Below are 9,658 nucleotides of genomic sequence, written 5' to 3' on the forward strand. Positions count from 1 at the left end.
TGAAACATCATCTGATACAACATCATAAACGTTAGTTACTTTAACTGATAATTACTTACAGATGTAAAATCAAAGGGTGCTCCCAAGATAAGATGTAGAGCATACCGTAAGACAAAAAAAAAAAAAAAAGAATATTCTCTCTGTAAATGCCTAATTAAAAAATACTTCCTTGTTCCTTTTTCAACAACTAAATTAAAAAATAATAATAATTCACACCATAATTGGTTTATATCAAAATAGAATTTGGGCAGCAGTCAAGTTAGAAGGGAGTAGAAATAAAATCCCCAAACCCGTTTGGCGTGCCGATGAACTCCGGTATAGTTCGTTTCGATAGCTTCAACTCCTCCTTGTGCAGAGTCAGATACATCCAAAGATACTAACCGCCATAAAACGTCAAAGAAGAAGAAGACGGAAGTCGAGTCACGGAAGTGAGAGCCAGGTGGAAATGGCAGAATGGAGTTGCTGTACGGTTGCACCGAATAATTGAGGTCATCTTTGGAGAAAAACCGTTATCGCTTGAGTTTCAATCTTAAGGGATACAACAGGAAGATCGAGTTAGTATCTTTGGATGTATCTGACTCTGCACAAGGAAGAGTTGAGACTATCGAAACGGACTGCTGCCCAAATTATTCTGGCACACAACCCCTCTTTTATTCTGAAAAATAGAAGAGATGAAATGCTATTTCCATGCTTTTAGAGCTTTTGTCGATCTCAGATCCCTCACAGAACTTATCGGCCTTAGCTAGAAGAAGCCAATCATATCATTCGTTTTGGGAATTTAGTCATTTCTGTCCATGTGTGTGTATGTGGTTGATGTATAGCATGTTTTTCTATGTGTATGTCAGAAAGTTTGTTGTTGTTTGACTAATACATGTTGCATTACTTGCTTTGCCTCTTTAGAAGCAGATTCAGACTTCATTATCCCAAAAGATCGACTGGCCAGGAGAATTACATTAAGAGAGGTCCCATTCAGACAGAACTACAAAGTTATCCAAAACATTTAATCAAAGGAAAGGAGCTTCAATTTGGTTGATGTATAGCATGTTTTTCTATGTGTATGTCAGAAAGTTTGTTGTTGTTTGACTAATACATGTTGCATTACTTGCTTTGCCTCTTTAGAAGCAGATTCAGACTTCATTATCCCAAAAGATCGACTGACCAGGAGAATTACATTAAGAGAGGTCCCATTCAGACAGAACTACAAAGTTATCCAAAACATTTAATCAAAGGAAAGGAGCTTCAATTTGGTTGATGTATAGCATGTTTTTCTATGTGTATGTCAGAAAGTTTGTTGTTGTTTGACTAATACATGTTGCATTACTTGCTTTGCCTCTTTAGAAGCAGATTCAGACTTCATTATCCCAAAAGATCGACTGGCCAGGAGAATTACATTAAGAGAGGTCCCATTCAGACAGAACTACAAAGTTATCCAAAACATTTAATCAAAGGAAAGGAGCTTCAATTTGGTTGATGTATAGCATGTTTTTCTATGTGTATGTCAGAAAGTTTGTTGTTGTTTGACTAATACATGTTGCATTACTTGCTTTGCCTCTTTAGAAGCAGATTCAGACTTCATTATCCCAAAAGATCGACTGACCAGGGAGAATTACATTAAGAGAGGTCCCATTCAGACAGAACTACAAAGTTATCCAAAACATTTAATCAAAGGAAAGGAGCTTCAATTTGGTTGATGTATAAATATAAAATAAATAGAATATTGCTTTTAACGTCTGTATTTGTGAACACGTTTCTGTTTGTTGTGCACACTGTGCCCCCTCAAAAAAAAATAGGTGCATGACGCCCCTGCCAACAGACACCGATGCCTGGCAGACTGAGGTTGCTTCCCATGGTCTGGGCAGCTCTCTGGGCACCACGTCTGATATAGCTGTCATCAATGATCCACACTGTGTCTATGAAAGGAAAATAAATGTGTTTAATAAATGCTAGAGGTAATGAAAAATAAGAGCTTAACTATGAAAGGTGGCTCAGTTTTTATGTTGACAATTCTGTCACATGCAGAAGAAAATAGAACAAGGGAGCAACACTTCAAATTAAGAGGCATCAAATGAACAATTTACATTCTATTTAACAATAGAAAATGTCCAGCATCTACCTTTCAGAGAAAACCCCAAAGTTCTCCAGAAGGATAAGGGTCCACCATCTCCGTATGTTTGGAAGGTCACACTGGAAGACAAAAACAGAGAAATCTTGAAACATCATCTGATACAACATCATAAACGTTAGTTACTTTAACTGATAATTACTTACAGATGTAAAATCAAAGGGTGCTCCCAAGATAAGATGTAGAGCATACCGTAAGACAACAACAACAACAACAAAAAAAAAGAATATTCTGTCTGTAAATGCCTAATTACAAAATACTTCCTTGTTCCTTTTTCAACAACTAAATTAAAAAATAATAATAATTCACACCATAATTGGTTTATATCAAAATAGAATTTGGGCAGCAGTCAAGTTAGAAGGGAGTAGAAATAAAATCCCCAAACCCGTTTGGCGTGCCGATGAACTCCGGTATAGTTCGTTTCGATAGCTTCAACTCCTCCTTGTGCAGAGTCAGATACATCCAAAGATACTAACCGCCATAAAACGTCAAAGAAGAAGAAGACGGAAGTCGAGTCACGGAAGTGAGAGCCAGGTGGAAATGGCAGAATGGAGTTGCTGTACGGTTGCACCGAATAATTGAGGTCATCTTTGGAGAAAAACCGTTATCGCTTGAGTTTCAATCTTAAGGGATACAACAGGAAGATCGAGTTAGTATCTTTGGATGTATCTGACTCTGCACAAGGAAGAGTTGAGACTATCGAAACGAACTGCTGCCCAAATTATTCTGGCACACAACCCCTCTTTTATTCTGAAAAATAGAAGAGATGAAATGCTATTTCCATGCTTTTAGAGCTTTTGTCGATCTCAGATCCCTCACAGAACTTATCGGCCTTAGCTAGAAGAAGCCAATCATATCATTCGTTTTGGGAATTTAGTTTGATTGATTCTGTCCATTTTCATTTTCTAAGTTTGAAACTGTGATCTAAAGTTTTTTTTTTTTTTGAGCATGTGTATTGTGTTCTATGAATGCCCCGAAAAGAATCCTTTTGTTAATTGCATGCATGACTGAAGTGAAATAACTCTTGACTTTGAATTTGGAGAGTTCTTTATTTGGTAATAATTATTGGGGTCATAATTATTTTCGACAGTTATTTAACGGTCTGGCGCCCGAACGAAAATTTGAAATTGTGTGGCCACGCTAAAAGTTTGTGTTCTGCTGTAATAGTAAAAATGGATACAATGACTTGCATCAGGATATAAAGACTTAATAAAAGATAACACTTACTTTGGACCATCATGGATGTCGGGGTCGTGTCCTCCATCTCAATGTCTGAGGGGACTGGCTCGTCAATAGAGATGTCAGAATTTTCTATAACAATACAAAACAGCCAACAAGAGCTAGATCCAAACCTTATATTTCCTTTAAACACACACACACACTGGTTGGTGATCTACGGATTTCCACTACTTACCACTACACAACAGCCTGTCCATGGTTGGCAAGTCGTTTTCATACGGCTAAATGAATCAAACAGGCTGATTAACTCACTGCTGCCGCTGTCTTGAATATTAGTGATGGAGTTTTCATCTGGAAACCAAGTTTTCCCACCACAAGAAGATCTGTAGTGCTACCACAGTGAATGTCGTATTCACTGGCAGCATTACCTATGCAAACAATCACATTAACAAAAACATTACTAATCAGTAACTAAAAAAAAACAAACAATAGAACCCTGCCCAAAACACAATAGAAAATGTAATGTATTTATTGATTTTAATGGAAACTATAATGGTGTCTACTGGTATGTGATGGATTCTATTGGTGGGATGTTAAATCCTATTGGAAAAATGCCCAAAACACATGACAAAAAGGAATCTTGTAGTGGTTTTACTGGAAAAAGCTAATGGTTTATAATGGTATTTTAATGGAAACCATTTGAATTTCTGTGATTGTTTCTATTGGGCTTCTATTATTTTTTTAAAGACACTCACTAACAGCACGTTTGATCTGGTCCAATTTGACTGGACTTTGGTTCTTGGTGGCTTGAAGAAAACACGTTCGTTTTCCGCGGCAAACACGACTACAATGTGAAACTCGTCCCGGTTCACTTGAAGCACGGCATTAAAATATTTGTTGCAAGTTCGAGCTGCAGTCTTCAGTGCACTAACGTTATGCACATACCCACATACCGATTCATTTTTCTGGTCACGCTTTAATTTTTTAGCCGATGAAGCCATTTTTTCACATCCTTTACCACTACTTCTTCTTCATTTAATTGGCAATTGCTAATCTTACAATTGCATTAGCGCACCGGTTCTCAATTCCAGTCCTTGCCAATTTTAACAGACAGTTGCCATAATCGAAAGCAGAAATTGCAATTGGGCCAATGGAAAAATTTAGATGTAATCAGTCACTAGAAAATTGAGTTGGGAGGTCTGAAATTTTTTACAGAAGCGCTCCTGTTCAAGACCGGCAGAAAGCTGATCGTGCTGGCGCCTCCATGTCCTGTAAAGCGCGCTTCAGCTTCCACTGTGCACACAGACTGTTGGATATGCATCTAACAGCGCACATCTATATAGGTTAAACATTTAAACTAACATTGTGATATGCTTGAATTGTTTTTATAGATTTTATTTTAGGCAAGTCGTGATGATTTCATAAGACTAAATTAATCAAACACAGGCTATGATTAACTCACTGCTGCCGCTGGCTGCTTAAGCCTGATAGCACACGTACATCTCAGAGAGGTCTATTTGACGTCTGCATTTACATCTGCAAGAGGTTATTTTTATTTTTATTTTTTTTTAAAGAGTATTTGCTCATCTGCAATACATCTATTGGACATCTCCATTTACATGTCAAATAGACGTCTATTAGATGTCTTTAAGATGTTTATGATTTAGAATGTATGTAAAACTGACATCTGAAAGACGTCTGCCAGATGTTTTTTTACAGTGCACAATGATGAACCGAAACTCATCAACTGTCATTTTTTTCATCACAGTCTAAAATATAAAAAAATGGAAAAGCCTAAAACAGGCCCAATTATAATTCGCGTTTTATTTTATAATTGTATACAATTAAAAAAATTAAATACAAATTATAATGGTATATATGTGAAACTTTGTCCTTTAATTGTATAGCTGCACATATTTTCTGATTTTTATGTTGCTCTATCCTGAATACCTTAAAATTTTAAGGATTTGCTGCAACTCAGTTTTGTCTATGTTAATTATTTATTGGCCAATTTTTTTTTTTTATCTATGCAGAAAATGCTTTAAAAACATCTTTATTGCATTCCAGATGAAATTGACTTTGGCGTGCAAAAGACTGAGCCTGGTTTCTCCCAAGGTTTTTTCTTCATTCTGTCACCGATGGAGTTTTGCTTGCCGCTGTTGCCTCTGACTTGCTTAGCGACATCGTCGACTTGATTGCACAGAAACTATGAAGCCGGATTGACTAATCGGGAGCACCGGAAGGATTCCTGGTGGGCGGTCCGTTTTTTGGCCGCTAGGGCCGGTGTGTCATGCCACTGGGTTGAAATCATAGGTTGAAATATGCTGTCCCTATAGACTGCCTGCACTCACAACAGCCCTACTCTTTTTATTTTTATTTTCTCGCAGTCCATATTATTATTTTCACCAGACCATATTAATAACAAATTCTCAATCGATAATTAATCACTCTTTTTGCGCAAATCATTGTTATTTGTGAACGTAGGCCAGGCCCGGCCCGGCGCTACGGGGGGGCAATGGGGGGCATTGCCCCCCCAGTAAGAATTTGTGAGTTGAGGTCTGATTTTGATTAAATTAGAAAAAATTTGTCTGGCCCAGAGGGCCACAACCTTGCTTAGCTTCTGGCCCAATTCTGACTGGGACCCCGGCCCAAAACTGGCCCACACACTGAAAACCAAAAAATTTCCTCTGGCCCAGATGCGGCCCAAACCCTGTAAAATGACTCATTTATTAACGTGGCCCAGATCTGGCCCGCATACTGTTAAGTGACTTATATTATTTTATGTGGCCCAGACACTTAAGACCCAGATCTGGCTGAGACTCAGCTTGGTCCTCAGGCCAAATGTGTTGTATATCTCGTATAGATGTTTACGGCGCCACCAGCGCAGTCCGACTTTGATTCAATAGCAATCACTCGTTGAAAAAGACGAATCGAATGAATTAGAGCAAACAAAATAGAATTTAACTCATTAAAATTTAATCAGCTGACATTATCGTGCACTGGATACAGCTCATCGGTTTTTATATAAAAAAAATTACATATCGTTTCTCTAAAGAGACTGCGCCTAACAATTAGGCCTAATGTTAACGTAGACTAACCATGTTCCGTACACAACGATGTTCCGTACAGATTACTTTGTACCGCCAATCACTGAATAAATACTTCCGGGTCATACATAAAATATATATATCTGTCTCATCTTTATTTCTCCCTCTTTCACCCACCAATCACGAGAGAGACCCTCCCACCAGTGAGAGTTTCAGTAAGTTTGCTAGGTGCGCTTGAAAATGGACGTTGGGCAAGCTAAACGCGAGACTGCCGCTTGGGTGGGGAGACAGCTAGAGCAGCGAAAATGTGCATTTAGATTTAATTTATGCTTCTCACAGTACTACAGTCTTTATGAAAGGAATATTATGTTATCACAAATTGTTAAATAAATTACCTTTTGTTGAATAAATGCTTTAAAATGGGAATATTTAGACCTCAATTGTGGGCGATGACCACTTGGCGCCACTCTCCGCCTGAGACGTGCAGCAGACACTGTTTGCTCATCATCCTGCGACGATCTTTTAGCATATTTTTTCTTCGCTCTAGCTGGTGGTTGGGAAGGGCCAGCTTTGTCTTCTCCTTGGACAGGAGTGTCTTCCTAATGACAAAAATAGACAACAGAAAAGTTTAAGCAATTCCTTGCTTAAATGGTGAACTATAAATCTGATGGTTTGCTTTATGCTCGATAAAGTCAAGAGACAAATTCAAAACCACTTTGTATGTGTTCACATCATGACAGCATAATGTGTGTTACACTTTCAAGAAGGATACGACGTCCGTTCTTATGGCAACACATTTATTTTCTGTTAAAACAGATAAGAAAAACACAGGTAAATCCAGGAGCGTCTGTTGCGTGTACCACGAAAGCTCATCACGTACTGAATACTATTTCCTTGTTCGTGACAGATAATCATAAACAATAACATGTCTTATAGTGCAAATGTTTAATGCGGATACCCGACACTGGACACATTACTCTTTAAACCACACTCAATTCTCAAGAAATATCTGCTCTAAACTCATAGATCCGAATGTGTTCTGTGCCCACTGCACACAGCATAAAGAAAAAGTATGACAAATAAAATCAGTAATTCCAGCATAAATCTGAAAATTTCCACACAGAAAAAACACCCATCTATGGTTCGTTCGGTAGCTCTCTGGCCAGAGTGAAGTCAAAATCAGTGGAAATTTAACTGTAGGAATTTATTTGTCATTCAGTCAATTCTAAGGCTACAGTTAAGTATTTTATATCAATATAAAGCTTAGAATCTCATTGGCTGAGACTACACTAGAAGTACAGGAGCTGAATAAGGAGCTCTTGGGTCCTAATATTTGATGTCTTACATTTTAATAAAAACGTTGAACCTGTTTCACTGTGTTTGTATACAGTACATGCCAATTTATTAATAAAATTAAGTTAGTCACAATTATTCACAACATCTACTTGGTTTTTTTGGCACTTCACTGAATGACGTGTTTTGTAACCTATGTTACCACACCATGAAAAGGTGAAATTATCAACTATTTAAGAGCAATAAAGTATCTCTTTCTGAAATGGTGAACTATAAATCTGATGGTTTGCTTTGTTATGTTCGATAAAGTCAAGAGACAAATTCAAAACCACTTTGTATGTGTTCACATCATGACAGCATAATGTGTGTTACACTTTCAAGAAGGATACGACGTCCGTTCTTATGGCAACACATTTATTTTCTGTTAAAACAGATAAGAAAAACACAGGTAAATCGAGGAGCGTCTGTTGCGTGTACCACGAAAGCTCATCACGTACTGAATACTATTTCCTTGTTCGTGACAGATAATCATAAACAATAACATGTCTTATAGTGCAAATGTTTAATGCGGATACCCGACACTGGACACATTACTCTTTAAACCACACTCAATTCTCAAGAAATATCTGCTCTAAACTCATAGATCCGAATGTGTTCTGTGCCCACTCGCACACAGCATAAAGAAAAAGTATGACAAATAAAATTTAAACATCACAAACCCACTTTAACATGAATACAAGTGAGTAATGCAAACTCTATAAACAACCATGAGGATGATTAATTTTTTTTTTTTACCAGTATTACTCCAGCATTGATAACTATGAAGCTGTATTAATACTCTTTTTAATCAGTTTTAATCCTCTATGAAATATGTGAATTATCTGATTTTATTTCATGAACTAGGTCTTAACCGGACACAAGTTACTATGTTTTCCATAACAATATGACAAAATGATTAATAAAAGCATTTTACCACTGAATCTGACTGGAATTCTTATTAACTGTATTTCACGAATGTTCTTTCAAATGTAATGGCTGACAGAGTGACGCTAAATGAAGTTTTATCATGTTAACGTGTTATCATAGACACGTGTGCTTTCTTAATTCAGGCTGTATGTCACTACACACGACTAATCGATGTTCGTACACATCTATTTAATTCATCATTATTCCTCATTTTGCATTCTCATCTCCACTATATGTATTTTTAGACATTTACTTCTCACTTTGCTCGTGCTGAAAGTTAGTCTTTCTTGGAATTGATAACACTCTCATCCGCCATTTTATGTACGGCACTCTTAATCACGGTTAAAGTCAACATTTTATAATGCCTCAGGTCAGAAATTCGACTCTAGTAATACCCAACAGTATACTGTGTTCCTATAGAGTAATAATTATCAGCTTACCTGTTAAAACAGACAAGAAAAACACAGGTAAATCGAGGAGCGTCTGTTGCGTGTACCACGAAAGCTCATCACGTACTGAATACTGTTTCCTTGTTATTCAACTACTGATGCATAGAGTAAAGCGTGGGTGCAACCTGCTGATGAACCTGAGTTTAACAAGATTAATTTTACTCACAACACAGTATAATCCAGTAATACATAATAAATTGTCACAAGAATTACCATTGTTCCCGGATCGGAAAAAGTTCAAAATTTAAATGGGGGCCATTTTTATTTGTCTCTTTTAAGTTACTCCGGGCTACATTTATATTAATAAAGGATCAATTAAGTTAGCATTAACTTACATTCATTTGATTTAACATTTTTAATTGTCATGCTTAAACAAATTAAACAAACTAACAGCTAAAACTCAATTGATTGTGTTATTTCATTGCCAAATTTTCATGAAGTTATTTAACTTAACATTAACAAAGTTAAACACAATGATAGGATATTCAGACATTTAAGTTATTTAATAAGATTTCATACATCAAGTTAACTAGTATAATTACAAGACTTTGTGAATATAAACAATTTGATAATCATTTGAAGTTAAGGTTAAATTAACATTA

At 36.7% G+C, this 9,658-nt stretch overlaps 1 long non-coding RNA gene across 2 annotated transcripts; it reads right to left on the reverse strand.

Annotated features, from left to right (window-relative positions):
- Positions 1-1,691: 1,691 nt before the first annotated feature.
- Positions 1,692-9,437, reverse strand: LOC131535909 (uncharacterized). Of its 2 annotated transcripts, none has more exons than XR_009269780.1 (6): positions 9,048-9,437; positions 6,784-6,947; positions 3,614-3,729; positions 3,350-3,433; positions 2,114-2,184; positions 1,692-1,910 (listed from the first exon to the last, which is right to left on the reverse strand). It is a non-coding gene; the product is annotated as an uncharacterized LOC131535909 (long non-coding RNA). The 2 variants fall into 2 exon arrangements; XR_009269779.1 differs by having other exon boundaries at positions 6,744-6,947.
- Positions 9,438-9,658: the final 221 nt, after the last annotated feature.

This window comes from Onychostoma macrolepis, chromosome 03 (genome assembly GCF_012432095.1).
Source record: "Onychostoma macrolepis isolate SWU-2019 chromosome 03, ASM1243209v1, whole genome shotgun sequence".
Classification (NCBI taxonomy): domain Eukaryota; kingdom Metazoa; phylum Chordata; class Actinopteri; order Cypriniformes; family Cyprinidae; genus Onychostoma; species Onychostoma macrolepis.